Source organism: Panulirus ornatus, chromosome 6, assembly GCF_036320965.1.
Source record: "Panulirus ornatus isolate Po-2019 chromosome 6, ASM3632096v1, whole genome shotgun sequence".
NCBI lineage: Eukaryota > Metazoa > Arthropoda > Malacostraca > Decapoda > Palinuridae > Panulirus > Panulirus ornatus.
The window spans coordinates 36,742,513-36,759,091 of record NC_092229.1 but is presented as its reverse complement, the minus strand read 5'-3'; the positions used below and the strand labels follow the sequence as shown (position 1 = coordinate 36,759,091).

The following is a 16,579-nucleotide window of genomic DNA, read 5'->3' as shown; positions in this document are numbered from 1 at the left end:
ACATTCGTTCACACTCAGTCTCTAGCTGTCATGTGTAATGCATCGAAACCACAGCTCCCTTTCCACATCCAGGCCCACCACAACTTTCCATGGTTTACCCCAGACGCTTCACATGCCCTGGTTCAATCCACTGATAGCAACTCAACCCCGGTATACCACATCGTTCCAATTCACTCTATTCCTTGCACGCCTTTCACCTTCTTGAATGTTCAGGCCCCGATCACTCAAAATCTTTTTCACTCCATCTTTCCGCCTCCAATTTGGTCTCCCACTTCTCCTCGTTCCCTCCACCTCTGACACATATATCCTCTTGGTCAATCTTTTCTCACTCATTCTCTCCATGTGACCAAACCATTTCAAAACACCCTCTTCACCTCTCTTAACCACACTCTTTTTATTACCACACATCTCTCTTACCCTATTATTACATATTACTCGATCAAACCATCTCACACCACATATTGTCCTCAAACATCTCATTTCCAGCACATCCACCCTCCTGCGCACAACTCTATCCATAGCCCACGTCTCGCAACCATATAACATTGCTGGAACCACTATTCCTTCAAACATACTCATTTTTGCTTTCTGAGATAACGTTCTCGACTTCCACACATTTTTCAACGCTCCCAGAATTTTCGCCCCCTCCCCCACCCTTGGATTCACTTCCGCTTCCATGGTTCCATCCGCTGCCAAATCCACTCCCACATATCTAAAAAAAACTTCACTTCCTCCAGTTTTACTCCATTCAAACTTACCTCCCAATTGACTTGTCCCTCAACCCTACTGTACCTAATATCCATGCTCTTATTCAGATTTACTCTCAGCTTTCTTCTTTCCCACACTTTAACAAATTCAGTCACCAGCTTCTGCAGTTTCTCATACGAATGAGCCACCAGCGTTGTATCATCAGCGAACAACAACTGACTCACTTCCCAAGCTCTCTCATCCACAACAACTGCATACTTGCCCCTCTTTCCAAAACTCTTGCATTCACCTCCCTAATAACACCATCCATAAACAAATTAAACAACCATGGAGACATCACACACGCCTGCCGTAAACCTACATTCACTGAGAACCAATCACTTTCCTCTCTTCCTACACGTACACATGCCTTACATCCTTAATAAAAACTTTTCACTGCTTCTAACAACTTGCCTCCCACACCATACTTCTTAATACCTTCCACAGAGCATCTCTACCAACTCTATCATATGCCTTCTCCAGATCCATAAATGCTACATACAAATCCATTTGCTTTTCCAATTATTTCTCACATACATTCTTCAAAGCAAACACCTGATCCACACATCCTCTACCATTTTTGAAACCACACTGCTCTTCCCCAATCTGATGCTCTGTACATTCCTTCACCCTCTCAATCAATACCCTCCCATATAATTTACCAGGAATACTCAACAAACTTATACCTCTGTAATTTGAGCACTCTCTTTTATCCCCTTTGCCTTTGTACAATGGCACTATGCAAGCATTCCGCCAATCCTCAGGCACCTCACCATGAGACATACATACATTAAATAACCTTACCAACCAGTCAACAATACAGTCACCCCCTTTTTTAATAAATTCCACTGCAATACCATCCAAATCCGCTGCCTTCCCGGCTTTCATCTTCCGCAAAGCTTTTACTACCTCTTCTCAGTTTACAAAATCATTTTCCCTAACCCTCTCACTTTGCACACCACCTCGACCAAAACACCCTATATCTGCCACTCTATCATCAAACACATTCAACAAACCTTCAAAATACTCACTCCATCTCCTTCTCACATCACCACTACTTGTTATCACCTCCCCATTAGCCCCCTTCACTGAAGTTCCCATTTGTTCCCTTGTCTTACGCACTTTATTTACCTCCTTCCAAAACATCTTTTTATTCTCCCTAAAATTTAATGATACTCTCTCACCCCAACTCTCATTTCCCCTCTTTTTCACCTCTGGCACCTTTCTCTTGACCTCCTGCCTTTCTTTTATACATCTCACACTCATTTGCATTATTTCCCTTCAACTACCCTTTCTAATTTGCCCACCTCCCACGCTTCTCATGCCACAAGCATCTTTTGCGCAAGCCATCACTGCTTCCCTAAATACATCCCATTTCTCCCTCACTCCCCTTACCTCCTTACTTCTCACCTTTTTCCATTCTGTACTCAGTCTCTCCTGGTACTTCCTCAAACAAATCTCCTTCCCAAGCTCACTTACTCTCACCACTCTTTTCACCCCAACATTCTCTCTTCTTTTCTGAAAACCTCGACAAATCTTCATCTTCGCCTCCACAAGATAATGATCAGACATCCCTCAAGTTGCACCTCTTAGCACATAAACATCCAAAAGTCTCTCTTTCGCGCGCCTATCAATTAACAAGTAATCTAATAACGCTCTCTGGCCATCTCTCCTACTTACATACGTATACTTATGTATATCTCTCTTTTCAAACCAGGTATTTCCAATCACCAGTCCTTTTTCAGCACATAAATCTTCAAGGTCTTCACCATTTCCATTTACAACACTGCACAGCCCATGTGCACCAATCATTCCCTCAACTGCCACATTAGTCACCTTTGCGTTCCTTCTCATGTCCAGGTGCATATGCACCAATAATCACCCATCTCTCTCCATCAACTTTCAGTTTTACCCATATCAATCTAGAGTTTACTTTCTTACACTCTATCACATACTCCCATCACTCCTGTTTCAGGAGTAGTGCTACTTTTTCCCTTGCTCTTGTTGTCCTCTCACTAACCCCTGACTTTACTCCCAAGACATTCCCAAACTACTCTTCCCCTTTACCCTTGAGCTTCGTTTCACTCAGAGCCAAAACATCCAGTTTCCTTTCCTCAAACAAACTATCTCTCCTTTTTTCACATCTTGGTTAAATCCACACACATTTAGACACCCCAATCTGAGCCTTCGAGGAGGATGAGCACTCCCTGCGTGACTCCTCCTTCTGTTTCCCATTTTAGAAAGTTAAAATACAAGGAGTGGAGGGTTTCCAGCCCCCCGCTCCCGTCCCCTTTAGTCGCCTTCTACGACACGTGAGGAATGTATATATATATATATATATATATATATATATATATATATATATATATATATATATAGGGGAGAAAGAATACTTCCCACGTATTCCCTGGGTGTCGTAGAAGGCGACAAAAAGGGAAGGGAGTGGGGGGCTGGAAATCCTCCCCTCTCAGTTTTTTTTTAATTTTCCAAAAGAAGGAACAGAGTAGGGGGCCAGGTGAGGATGTTCCCTCAAAGGTCCACTCCTCTGTTCTTAACGCTACCTTGCTAACGCGGGAAATGGCGAATAGTATGAAAAAGAAATATATATATATATATATATATATATATATATATATATATATATATATATATATATATATATATATATATATATCATACTTTGTCGCCGTCTCCCGCGTCAGCGAGGTAGCGCAAGAAAACAGACGAAAGAATGGCTCAACCCACATACATACACGTCCACACATGCACATATACATACCTATACATTTCAACGTATACATATATATACATGCACAGACATATACATATATACTCATGTACACAATTCACACTTGCTGCCTTTATTCATTAGCGTCGCAACCCCGCCACACATGAAATGACACCCCCTCCCCCCGCATGCGCGCAAGGTAGCACTAAGAAAAGACAACAAAGGCCACACTCGTTCACACTCAGTCTCTAGCTGTCATGTATAATGCACCGAAACCACAGCTCCCTCTCCACATCCAGGCCCCACAAAACTTTCCATGGTTTACCCCAGACGCTTCACATGCCCTGGTTTAATCCACTGACAGCACGTCGACCCCGGTATACCACATCGTTCCAATTCTCTCTTTTCACCCTCCTGCATGCTCAAGCCCAGATAGCTCAAAATCTTTTTCACTCCATCTTCCCACCTCCAATCTAGTCTTCCACTTCTCCTCGTTCCCTCCACCTCTGACACATATATCCTCTTGGTCAATCTTTCCTCACTCATTCTCTCAACGTGACCAAACCATTTCAATACACCCTCTTCAGCTCTCTAAACCACACTCTTTTTTATTACCACACATCTCTCTTACCCTTTCATTACTTACTCGATCAAACCACCTCACACCACATATTGTCCTCAAGCATCTCATTTCCAACGCATACACCCTCCTCCGCACAACCCTATCTAAAGCCCTCGCCCCGCAACCATATAACATTGCTGGAACCACTATTCCTTCAAACATACCCATTTTTGCTTTCCGAGATAATGTTCTCGCCTTCCACACATTTTTCAACGCTCCCAGAACTTTCGCCCCCTCCCCCACCCTGTGACTCACTTCCGCTTCCATGGTCCCATCCGCTGCCAAATCCACTCCCACATATCTAAAACACTTCACTTCCTCCAGTTTTTCTCCATTCAAAAAACTTACCTCCCAATTGACTTGTCCCTCAACCCTACTGTACCTAATAACCTTGCTCTTATTCACATTTACTCTCAGCTTTCTTCCTTCACACTACCAAACTCAGTCACCAACTTCTGCAGTTTCTCATACGAATCAGCCATCAGCGCTGTATCATCAGCGAACAAGAACTGACTCACTTCCCACGCCCTATCATCCACAACAGACTGCACACTTGTCCCTCTATTCAAAATTCTTGCATTCACCTCCCTAACAACCCCATCCATAAACCAATTAAACAACAATAGAGACATCACGCACCCCTAACGCAAACCGACATTCAATGAGAACCAATCACTTCCCTCTCTTCCCAGTTGCACATATGCCTTATATCCTTGATAAAAACTTTTCACTGCTTCTAACAACGTCCCTCCCACACCATATATTCTTAATACCTTCCGCAAAGCATCTTTATCAACTTTATCATAAGCCTTCTCCAGATCCATAGATGGTACATACAAATCCATTTGCTTTTCTGAGTATTTCTCACATACATTCATCCAAGCAAACACCTGATCCAAACATCCTCTGCCACTTCTGAAACCACAATGCTCTTCCCCAATCTGATGCTCTGTACATGCCTTCACCCTCTCAATCAATATCCTCCAATACAATTTCCCAAGAATACTCCACAAACTTATACCTCTGTAATTTGAGCTCTCACCTTTATCCCCTTTGCCTTTGGACAATGGCACTATGCATGCATTCCGTTAATCCTCAGGCATCTCACCATGAGTCATACATACATTAAATATCCTTACCAACCAGTCAACAGTCATTCCCTTTTTTAATAAATTCCTCTGCAATACCATCCAAACCAGCTGTCTTGCCGGCTTTCATCTTCTGCAAAGCTTTTACTACCTCTTCTCTGTTTACCAAATCATTTTCCCTAACCCTCTCACTTTGCACACCACCTCTTCCAAAACACCCTATATCTGCCACTCTATCATCTAAGACATTCAATAAACCTTAAAAATACTCACTTCATCTCCTTCTCACATCACCACTACTTGTTATCACCTCCCCATTAGCCCCCTTCACTGAAGTTCCCATTTGTTCTCTTGTCTTACGCACTTTATTTACCTCCTTCCAAAACATCTTTTTATTCTCCCTAAAATTTAATGATACTCTCTCACCCCAACTCTCATTTACCTTCTTTTTCACCTCTTGCACCTTTCTCTTGACCTCCTTCCTCTTTCTTTTATACATCTCCCAGTTATTTGCACTATTTCCCTGCAAAACTCGTCCAAATGCCTCTCTCTTCTCTTTCACTACTAATCTTACTTCTTCATCCCACCACTCACTACCCTTTCTAATCTGCACACCTCCCACGCTTCTCATGCCACAAGCGTCTTTTGCGCAAGCCATCACTGCTTCCCTAAATACATCCCATTCTGCCCCTACTCCCCTTACGTCCTTTGCTCTCACCTTTCGCCTTTTTTTTTTCTTTTTTTACTTATTGGCTGTCTCCCGCGTTTGCGAGGTAGCGCAAGGAAACAGACAAAAGAATGGCCCAACCCATCCACATACACATGTACATACAGAAACGCCTACACACGAACACATACATACCTATGCATATATATATACATACACAGACGTAAACATATATACACATGTACACACACATACTTGCTGCTCCATCCATTCCCGTCGCCACCCCTCCACACATGAAATGGCATCCCCCACATCCCACGCGCTTACGAGGTAGCGCCAGGAAAACACAACAAAGGCCACATTCGTTCACACTCAATCTCTAGCTGCCATTTGTAATGCACCGAAACCATAGCTCCCTTTCCACATCCAGGCCCCACAAAACTTTCTTTGGTTTACCCCAGACGCCTAACATGCCCTGGTTTAATCCACTGACAGCACGTCAACCCCGGTATACCACATTGTTCCAATTCGCTCTATTCCTTGCACGCCTTTCACCCTATTGTATGCTCAGGCCCCGTTCGCTCAAAGTCATTTTCACTCCATCCTACCACCTCCAATTTGGTCTCCCACTTCTCGTTCCCTCCACCTCTGACACATATATCCTCTCTAACAATCTTTCCTCACTCATTCTCTCCATGTGGCCAAACCATTTCAACACACCCTCTTCTGCTCTCTCAACCACACTCTTTTTATTACCATATATCTCTCTTACCCTTTCACTACTTACTCGAGCAAACCACCTCACACCACATATTGTCCTCAAACATCTCATTTCCAACACATCTACCCTCCTCCGCACAACCCTATCTACAGCCCTCGCCCCGCAACCATATAACATTGCTGGAACCACTATTCCTTCAAACATACCCATTTTTGCTCTCCGAGGTAACGTTCTCGCCTTCCACACATTCTTCAACGATCCCTTTACCTTCGCCCCCTCTCCCACCCTGTGACTCATTTCCGCCTCCATGGTTCCATCCGCTGCTAAATCCACTCCCACATATCTAAAACACTTCACTTCCTCCAGTTTTTCTCCATTCAAACTTACCTTCCAATTAACTCGTCCCTCAACCCTACTGAAGCAAATAACCTTGCTCATATTCACATTTACTCTTAGGTTTCTTCTTTCACACACTTTACCAAACTCAGTCACCAACTTCTGCAGTTTCTCACCCGAGTCAGCCACCAGCGTTGCATCATCAGCGAACAACAACTGACTCACTTGCCAAGCCCTCTCATCCACAACAGACTGCATACTTGCCCCTCTCTCCAAAATTCTTGCATTCACCTCCCTAACAACCCCATCCATATACAAATTAAACAAACATAAAGACATCACGCACCCCTGCCGCAAACCGGCATTCACTGGGAACCAATCACTTTCCTCTCCTCCTACTCGTATACATGCCTAACATCCTTGATAAAAACTTTTAACTGCTTCAAGTAACTTACCTACCACACCATACTTTTTTAATACCTTCCACAAAGCATCTCTATCAACTCTATCATATGCCTTCTGCAGATCCATAAATGCTATAAACAAATCCATCTGTTTTTCTAAGTATTTCTCACATACATTCTTCAAAGCAAACAACTGATCTACACATCCTCTACCACTTCTGAAACCACACTGCTCTTCTCCAATCTGATGCTCTGTACATGCCTTGATCCTTTCAATCAATAACCTCCATATAATTTCCCAGAAATACTCAACAAACGTATACCTCTGTAATTTGAACAGTCACATTTATCCCCTTTGCCTTTGTTCAATGGCACTATGCATGCATTCCGCCAATCCTCATGCAATTTACCATGTACCAAACATACAATGAATATCCTTACCAACCAATCAGGAGAGAGTCACCCCTTTTTTTTAATAAATTCCACTGCAATACCACCCAAACCCGTCGCCTTGCTGTTTTTCATCTTCTGCAAAGCTTTCACTACCTCTTCTCTGTTTACCAAGTCATTCTCCCTAACCCTCTCACTTCGCACACAACCTCGACCAAAACACCCTATATCTGCCACTCTATCATCAAAGGTAGGAGGTGGGTAGATTAGAATAGGTAGTGAGTGGTGGGATGAAGAAGTAAGGTTGTTAGTGAAAGAGAAGAGAGGCGTTTGGACGATTTTTGCAGGGAAGTAGTGCAAATGACTGGGAGATGTATAAAACAAAGTGGCAGGAGGTCAAGAGAAAGGTACAAGAGGTGAAAAAGAGGGGAAATGAAAGTTGGGGTGAAAGAGTATCATTAAATTTTAGGGATAATAAAAAGATGTTTTGGAAGGAGGTAAATAAAGTGCGTAAGACAAGAGAACAAATGGGAACATCGGTGAAGGAGGCTAATGGGGAGGTGATAGCAAGTAGTGGTGAAGTGAGGAGATGGAGCGAGTATTTAGAGGGTATGTTGAATATATATATATATATATATATATATATATATATATATATATACATATATATATATATATATATATATATATATATATATATATATATATATATATATATATATATATATATATATATATATATTAGGTACAGTAGGGTTGAGGGTCAAGTCAATTGGGAGGTGAGTTTGAATGGAGAAAAACTGGAGGAAGTGAAGTGTTTTAGATATCTGGGAGTGGATCTGTCAGCGGATGGAACCATGGAAGCGGAAGTGGATCATAGGGTGGGGGAGGGGGCGAAAATTTTGGGAGCCTTGAAAAATGTGTGGAAGTCGAGAACATTATCTCGGAAAGCAAAAATGGGTATGTTTGAAGGAATAGTGGTTCCAACAATGTTGTATGGTTGCGAGGCGTGGGCTATGGATAGAGTTGTGCGCAGGAGGATGGATGTGCTGGAAATGAGATGTTTGAGGACAATGTGTGGTGTGAGGTGGTTTGATCGAGTAAGTAACGTAAGGGTAAGAGAGATGTGTGGAAATAAAAAGAGCGTGGTTGAGAGAGCAGAAGAGGGTGTTTTGAAATGGTTTGGGCACATGGAGAGAATGAGTGAGGAAAGATTGACCAAGAGGATATATGTGTCGGAGGTGGAGGGAACGAGGAGAAGAGGGAGACCAAATTGGAGGTGGAAAGATGGAGTGAAAAGGATTTTGTGTGATCGGGGCCTGAACATGCAGGAGGGTGAAAGGAGGGCAAGGAATAGAGTGAATTGGAGCGATGTGGTATACAGGGGTTGACGTGCTGTCAGTGGATTGAATCAAGGCATGTGAAGCGTCTGGGGTAAACCATGGAAAGCTGTGTAGGTATGTATATTTGCGTGTGTGGACGTATGTATATACATGTGTATGGGGGGGGGGGGGTTGGGCCATTTCTTTCGTCTGTTTCCTTGCGCTACCTCGCAAACGCGGGAGACAGCGACAAAGTATAATAAAAAAAAAATAAATATATATATATATATATATATATATATATATATATATATATATATTATCATTTATTTTTTTCATTATACTTAGTCGCTGTCTCCCGCGTTATCGAGGTAGCGCAAGGAAACAGACGAAAGAATGGCCCAACCCACCCACCTACACATGTATCCATATAAACGCCCACACACGCACATATACATCCCTATACATTTCAACGTATACATACATGTACAGAAACAGACATAAGTAAATATACACATGTACATATCCATACTTGCTGCCCCCATCCATTCCCGTCGTCACCCCGCCACATATGAAAAACAGCATCCGCTTCCCCCCAACCCCGAACCGGCGAGGTAGCGTTAGAAAAAGACAACAAAGGCCACATTCGTTCACACTCAGTCTCCAGCTGTCATGTGTAATGCACCGAAACCACAGCTTCCTTTCCACATCCAGGCCCCACAAAACTTTCCATGGTTTACCCCGGACGCTTCACATGCCCTGGTTCAATCCATTGACAGCACGTCGACCCCGGTATACCACATCGTTTCAATTCACTCTATTCCTTGCACGCCTTTCACCCTCCTGTATGTTCAGGCCCCGATCGCTCAAAATCTTTTTCACTCCATCTTTCCACCTCCAATTTGGTCTCCCGCTTCTCTTTGTTCCCTCTACCTCTGACATATATATATCTTCTTCGACAATCTTTCCTCACTCATTCTCTCCATGTGACCAAACCATTTTAATACACCCTCTTCTGCTCTCTCAACCACGTTCTTTTTATTACCACACATCTCTCTTACCCTTTCATTACTTACTCGATCAAACCACCTCACACCACATACTGTTCTCTAACATTTCAATTCCAACACATCCACCCTCCTCAGCACAACCTTACCTATAACCCATAGCTCGCAACGGTATAATATTGTTGGAACCAAACATAGCTATTTTTGCTCTCCGAGATAATGTTCTCGCCTTCAACACATTGTTCAATGCTCCCAGAAGCTTCTCCCCCTCCCCCACCCTGTAACTCACTTCCGCTTCCATTCGCTGCCAAATCCACTCCCAGATATCTAAAACACTTCACTTCCTCCAGTTTTTCTCCATTCAAACTTACCTCCCAATTCCTTTGTCCCCTATCCCTATTGAGCCTAATTAACTTACTCTTATTCATATTTACTCTCAGCTTTCTTCTTTCACACACTTTACTAAAGATAGTCACCAACCTCTGCAGTTTCTCATCCGAATCAGCCACCAGTGCTGTATCATCAGCGAACAACACCTGACACTGTGTGTGTGTGTGTATATATATATATATATATATATATATATATATATATATATATATATATATATATATATATATATATATAGAAACACCTGGCTTAGGCTAAAGTGTGTGTTTGTGTGTACACATGAGAGGTTAAGCATAGTACATACAAAAAGGTTATGAGACGGTGCAACATGAGCGAAACTCTCTCCCCCTAACAAAGAGTCATCACATGCCCTGGTGGCCCAGTGATTATTGTTGCTGAACTCTACTCCACTAAATCCAATCTAATTCCAGGCACATAAAGAAGGTGCATTGCTCAACGGACAAGCAAAGCAAAAAAGTATTTACCGTATATATTTTGCAATGCATTTCTAAGTAATAGAAAGTTTTTGGCAAAGTAAAAATATCACTCTCAAGATTATAAACAAAATAAAAAAAAATCTAGATACAATAAAAACGGAAGCTTTAGAAACTTTTGTGAAAAAAATCATATATGTAATATCCGACTGTGCCACATGCTACCCTAAGGTCGTCCTCCTTGCCCACACGCCACCCTAGAGGGGCCCTCCCTTCCCATATGTCACCCTAAGGAGACCCTCCCTGTCCACACACCATCAAAAGGAGGACCTCCCTGCCTACAGGCCACCATAAGAAGGCCTTCCCTGCCAACACAACACCTATGGGAGGCCATCCTGCCTACACACCACCATGGAAGGCTCTCTCCCCTGACATACAACACTAGGAAGCCCCCACCCCACCCCACCCCCCTCTCTCTCTCTCTCGCTCTCTCTCTGCCCACAAGCCACCTTAAGAAGGCCCTCCATGCCAACACACCACCCTACACTCTCTCCCAGCCCACACAACACCCTTGGAAGGCCCTCCTTGTCCACATGTCACCAGGAGGTACTCTCCACCCACACGCCACCTATGGAAGGCCCTCCCCACCCACACATCGCCCTAGAAAGTCCATCTTTGAAAACACACTAACCTTGGAAGGCCCTCCCTACCCAAATGCCACCTTTGGGAAGCCTTTCCTCACACGCCACCACTGGAAGGCCCTTCCCATCCACACAGCACCCCAGAAAGTTCCTCCTGGCCACATGCCACCCTAAGAAGACCATCTCCACAGATACGCCACACTTGACAGGCCCTCCCTCTCTACAAGCCAACTAGAAAGTCCCTCCCAGCGCGAAAACCTTTGGCTGACCCTCCCCGCTCACAAGCTACCCTAGAAAGTCCCACCCCGCTCACAACTACCTCAGGGAGGCTCTTCCTGTCCACTTGCCGCCACTGGAAGGTCATTGCTACCCAAACACCACCCTTGGAAGACCCTTCTTACCCATATACCACCAGGAAGTACTTCCCGGCCCACATGCTACCCTTGGAGGTCCCTCCCTGCCCACGAACCACCCTTGGAAGACCCTTGCTGCCCACACACCATCCTGGGAAAACCCTTCCCATCCACATGCCACCCTAGAGAGTCCCTCCTGGCCCATACACCACCCTGAAAAGTCTCTCCCCACCACACGCTTCCCTAGGCCCTCCCTACCCACACATGACTCTTTAAAGGCCCTCCCCACCCACACGTAATGCTTGGAAGGCCATTCCCACCCACATGCCAACCTAGAAAGTCCCCCTCAGCCCACTTGCCACCATTAGAATGCCTTTCCCATCCATATGCCACCTTAGAATGTTCTTCCCCGCCCACATGCCACCTTAGAATGTCTCTCTCCGCCCATATGCTACCTTAGAATGTCCATTCCCCCCCCCCCCCCCCCCGCTAACATTCCACCCTTGGAAGGCCCATTCCGCCCACAAGCCATCCTTGGAAGGCCTTCCTCACTCACACGCCACCCTAGAAAGTCCCTCTCCATCCACAAGCGAATCTTGGAAGACCCTCCATGCCAACCTTGGAAGACCCTCCATGCCAACCCTGGAAGACCCTTCATGCCAACCTTGGAAGACCCTCCATGCCACCCTTGGAAGACCCTTCATGCCAACCTCGGAGAGCCCTCCACGCCTAACACGCCACCCTAGGAATGCCCTCTACATCACCCTAGAAAGGTCCTGCACGCTTACATGCCACCCTAAGAAGGTGCTCCACACCATCCTATGAAGACCCTCCAAGCAACCCTAGGAAGGCCCTCCATACCTACACGCCTCCCTTGGAAAACCTTCCTGCACTACACGTTAACCTAAGAAGGTCCTCCACGCCATCCTTGGAGGGCCCTCCTTGCCCCACATGCCAACCTAGGTAGGCTCCTACCTCTACACACCACCTCAGAAAGGCCTTCCACACCACCTACACATTACCCAAGAAAGGCCCTCCACACCTGCACGCCATCCTTGTAGGACCCTTCCTGCCCTACATGCCACCTTAGAAAGGCACTCCACGCCATCCTAGAAAGGCCCTACACGGCTACACACTACCCCAGGAGGGCCCGTCACTCTCACATAATCACACTAGAAAGGCCCTTCCCATCCACACGCCACCTTAGGAAGGTCCTCCACGCCAACTTTGGAGGCCCCTCCCTGTCTTACACCCCCCCCCCCCCAGGAGGGCCCTCAACTCCACACTTGGAGGGCCCTCCCTGTCTTACACCCTACCCTAGGAGGGCCCGCAACTCCACATTTGGAAGGCCCTCCCTGCCCAACACACCATCCTAGAAAGGCCCTCCACGCCACTCATGGAAGGCGGGCCTCCAAGACTGAGGGCTGGAAATAGTGAACCCTGGCAAGGGGGGAACGTAGAGTGCAAAAAAACCCTGTGCCACTAAACTACCTGCAGTTGACACGGTCGGTGAGTGTTATTACTCCACCATCAGACTGGTACACGGTCGGTGAGTGTTATTACTCCACCATCAGACTGGTACACGGTCGGTGAGTGTTATTACTCCACCATCAGACTGGTACACGGTCGGTGAGTGTTATTACTCCACCATCAGACTGGCATTGTAACTTCTTACTACATCTGGGAGAGAGCTGTACCAGTCTCACTACCAATGGGAGAGTGCTGTAGCAGCGTCTAACTACCAATGGAAGAGTGCTGTATCAGCCTCTAACTACCAATGGGAGAGTGCTGTATCAGCCTCTAACTACCAATGGGAGAGTGCTGTATCAGCCTCTAACTACCAATGGGAGAGTGCTGTATCAGCCTCTAACTACCAATGGGAGAGTGCTGTATCAGCCTCTAACTACCAATGGGAGAGTGCTGTATCAGCCTCTAACTACCAATGGGAGAGTGCTGTATCAGCCTTTAGCTACCACGGTGAGTGCTGTATCAGCCTTTAACTACCAATGGGAGAGTGCTGTATCAGCCTTTAACTACCAATGGAAGAGTGCTGTATCAGCCTTTAACTACCAATGGGAGAGTGCTGTATCAGCCTTTAGCTACCACGGTGAGAGTGCTGTATCAGCCTTTAACTACCAATGGAAGAGTGCTGTATCAGCCTTTAACTACCAATGGAAGAGTGCTGTATCAGCCTTTAACTACCTATGGAAGAGTGCTGTATCAGCCTTTAACTACCAATGGAAGAGTGCTGTATCAGCCTTTAACTACCAATGGAAGAGTGCTGTATCAGCTTCTTATACAAATGGGAGAATGCTGTATCAGCCTCTCACTACTACTGGAGCCTCTAACTACCACTGGGAGAGTGCTGTATCAGCCTCTCACTAACACTGGAAGAATGCTGTATAACTCTCAGAACTACAGGAAGAGTGATGTATTAGCCTCTCATAACCACTGGGAGAGTGCTGTATCAGCCTTTCTCTACCACAGGGAGAGTGTTGTATCAGCCTCTTACTACCATTGTGAGAGTGCTGTGTCAGCCTCTCACTAACACTGGAAGAATGCTGTATAACTCTTACAACCACTGGAAGAGTACTGTATCAGCCTCTCATACCACTGGAAGAGTACTGTATCAGCCTCTCATACCACTGGGAGAGTACTGTATCAGCCTCTCATACCACTGGGAGAGTACTGTATCAGCCTCTCATACCACTGGGAGAGTGCTGTATCAGCCTTTCTCTACCACAGGGAGAGTGCTGTATCAGCCTCTCATACCACTGGGAGAGTGCTGTATCAGCCTCTCATACCACTGGGAGAGTGCTGTATCAGCCTCTCATACCACTGGGAGAGTGCTGTATCAGCCTCTCATACCACTGGGAGAGTGCTGTATCAGCCTCTCATACCACTGGGAGAGTGCTGTATCAGCCTCTCATACCACTGGGAGAGTGCTGTATCAGTCTCTCATACCACTGGGAGAGTGCTGTATCAGCCTCTCATACCACTGGGAGAGTGCTGTATCAGTCTCTCATACCACTGGGAGAGTGCTGTATCAGCCTCTCATACCAATGTGAGAGTGCTGCTCAGCCACAAGGAGAGTCCTGTATCAGCCTCTTATACCACGGTAAGAGCGCTGTAACAGCTTCTTATACCACTGGGAGAGTGCTGTATCAACCTCTCACTGACCCAGTGAGAGTGCTGTATTAGCCTTTCATAACATAGTGAGAGGGCTGTATCAGTCTCTTATACCACTGGGAGAGTGCTGTATCAGCCTCTCATACCACTGGGAGAGTGCTGCATCAGCCTCTCATACCACTAGGAGAGTGCTGTATCAGCCTCTCATACCACTGAGAGAGTGCTGTATCAGCCTCTTATTAACCCAGTAAGAGCGCTGTAACAGCTTCTTATACCACTGGGAGAGTGCTATATCAGCCTCTCACTGACCCAGTGAGAGTGCTGTATTAGCCTTTCATAACATAGTGAGATTGCTGTATCAGTCTCTTATACCACTGGGAGAGTGCTGTATCAGCCTCTCATACCACTGGGAGAGTGCTGTATCAGCCTCTCATACCACTGGGAGAGTGCTGCATCAGCCTCTCATACCACTGGGAGAGTGCTGTATCAGCCTCTCATACCACTGGGAGAGTGCTGTATCAGCCTCTCATACCACTGGGAGAGTGCTGTATCAGCCTCTCATACCACTGTGAGAGTGCTGTATCAGCATCTCATACCACTAAGAGAGTGCTGTATCAGCCTCTTATACCACTGGGAGAGTACTGTATCAGCCTCTCATACCACTGGGAGAGTGCTGTATCAGCCTCTCATACCACTGGGAGAGTGCTGCATCAGCCTCTCATAACACTGGGAGAGTGCTGTATCAGCCTCTCATACCACTGGGAGAGTGCTGTATCAGCCTCTCATACCACTAAGAGAGTGCTGTATCAGCCTCTCATACCACTGGGAGAGTGCTGTATCAGCTTCTCATACCACTGGGAGAGTGCTGTATCAGCCTCTCATTAACACAGTGAGAGTGCTGTATCAGCCTCTCAAATCACTGGGAGAGTGCTGCATCAGCCTCTCATACCACTGGGAGAGTGCTGTATCAGTCTCTCATACCACTAAGAGAGTGCTGTATCAGCCTCTCATACCACTAAGAGAGTGCTGTATCAGCCTCTCATACCACTGGGAGAGTGCTGTATCAGCCTCTCATACCACTAAGAGAGTGCTGTATCAGTTTCTCATACCACTGTAAGAGTGCTGTAACAGCTTCTTATACCACAGGGAGAGTGCTGTATTAGCCTTTCATACCATTGTGAGTGCTGTATCAGCCTCTCATACCACTGGGAGAGTGCTGTATCAGCCTCTCATACCACTGAGAGAGTGCTGTATCAGCCTCTCATACCACTAAGAGAGTGCAGTATCAGCCTCTCATACCTCTGGGAGAGTGCTGTAAAGCCTCTCATACCACTGAGAGAGTGCTGTATCAGCCTTTCATACCACTAGGAGAGTGCTGTATCAGCCTCTCATACCACTAGGAGAGTGCTGTATCTACCTCTCATACCACTGGGAGAGTGCTGTATCAGCCTCTCATACCACTAGGAGAGTGCTGTATCAGCCTCTCATACCACTAAGAGAGTGCTGTATCAGCCTCTCATACCACTGGGAGAGTGCTGTATCAGCCTCTCATACCACTAGGAGAGTGCTGTATCAGCCTCTCATACCACTAAGAGAGTGC

At 45.7% G+C, this 16,579-nt stretch overlaps 1 protein-coding gene across 1 annotated transcript in view; it reads right to left on the bottom strand.

Moving 5' to 3' along the window:
* Positions 1–16,579, bottom strand: part of LOC139748906 (death-associated protein kinase 1-like) — a 1,274,027-nt gene that overhangs the window by 698,484 nt on the left and 558,964 nt on the right. The gene's annotated exons all lie outside the window — the stretch shown is intronic.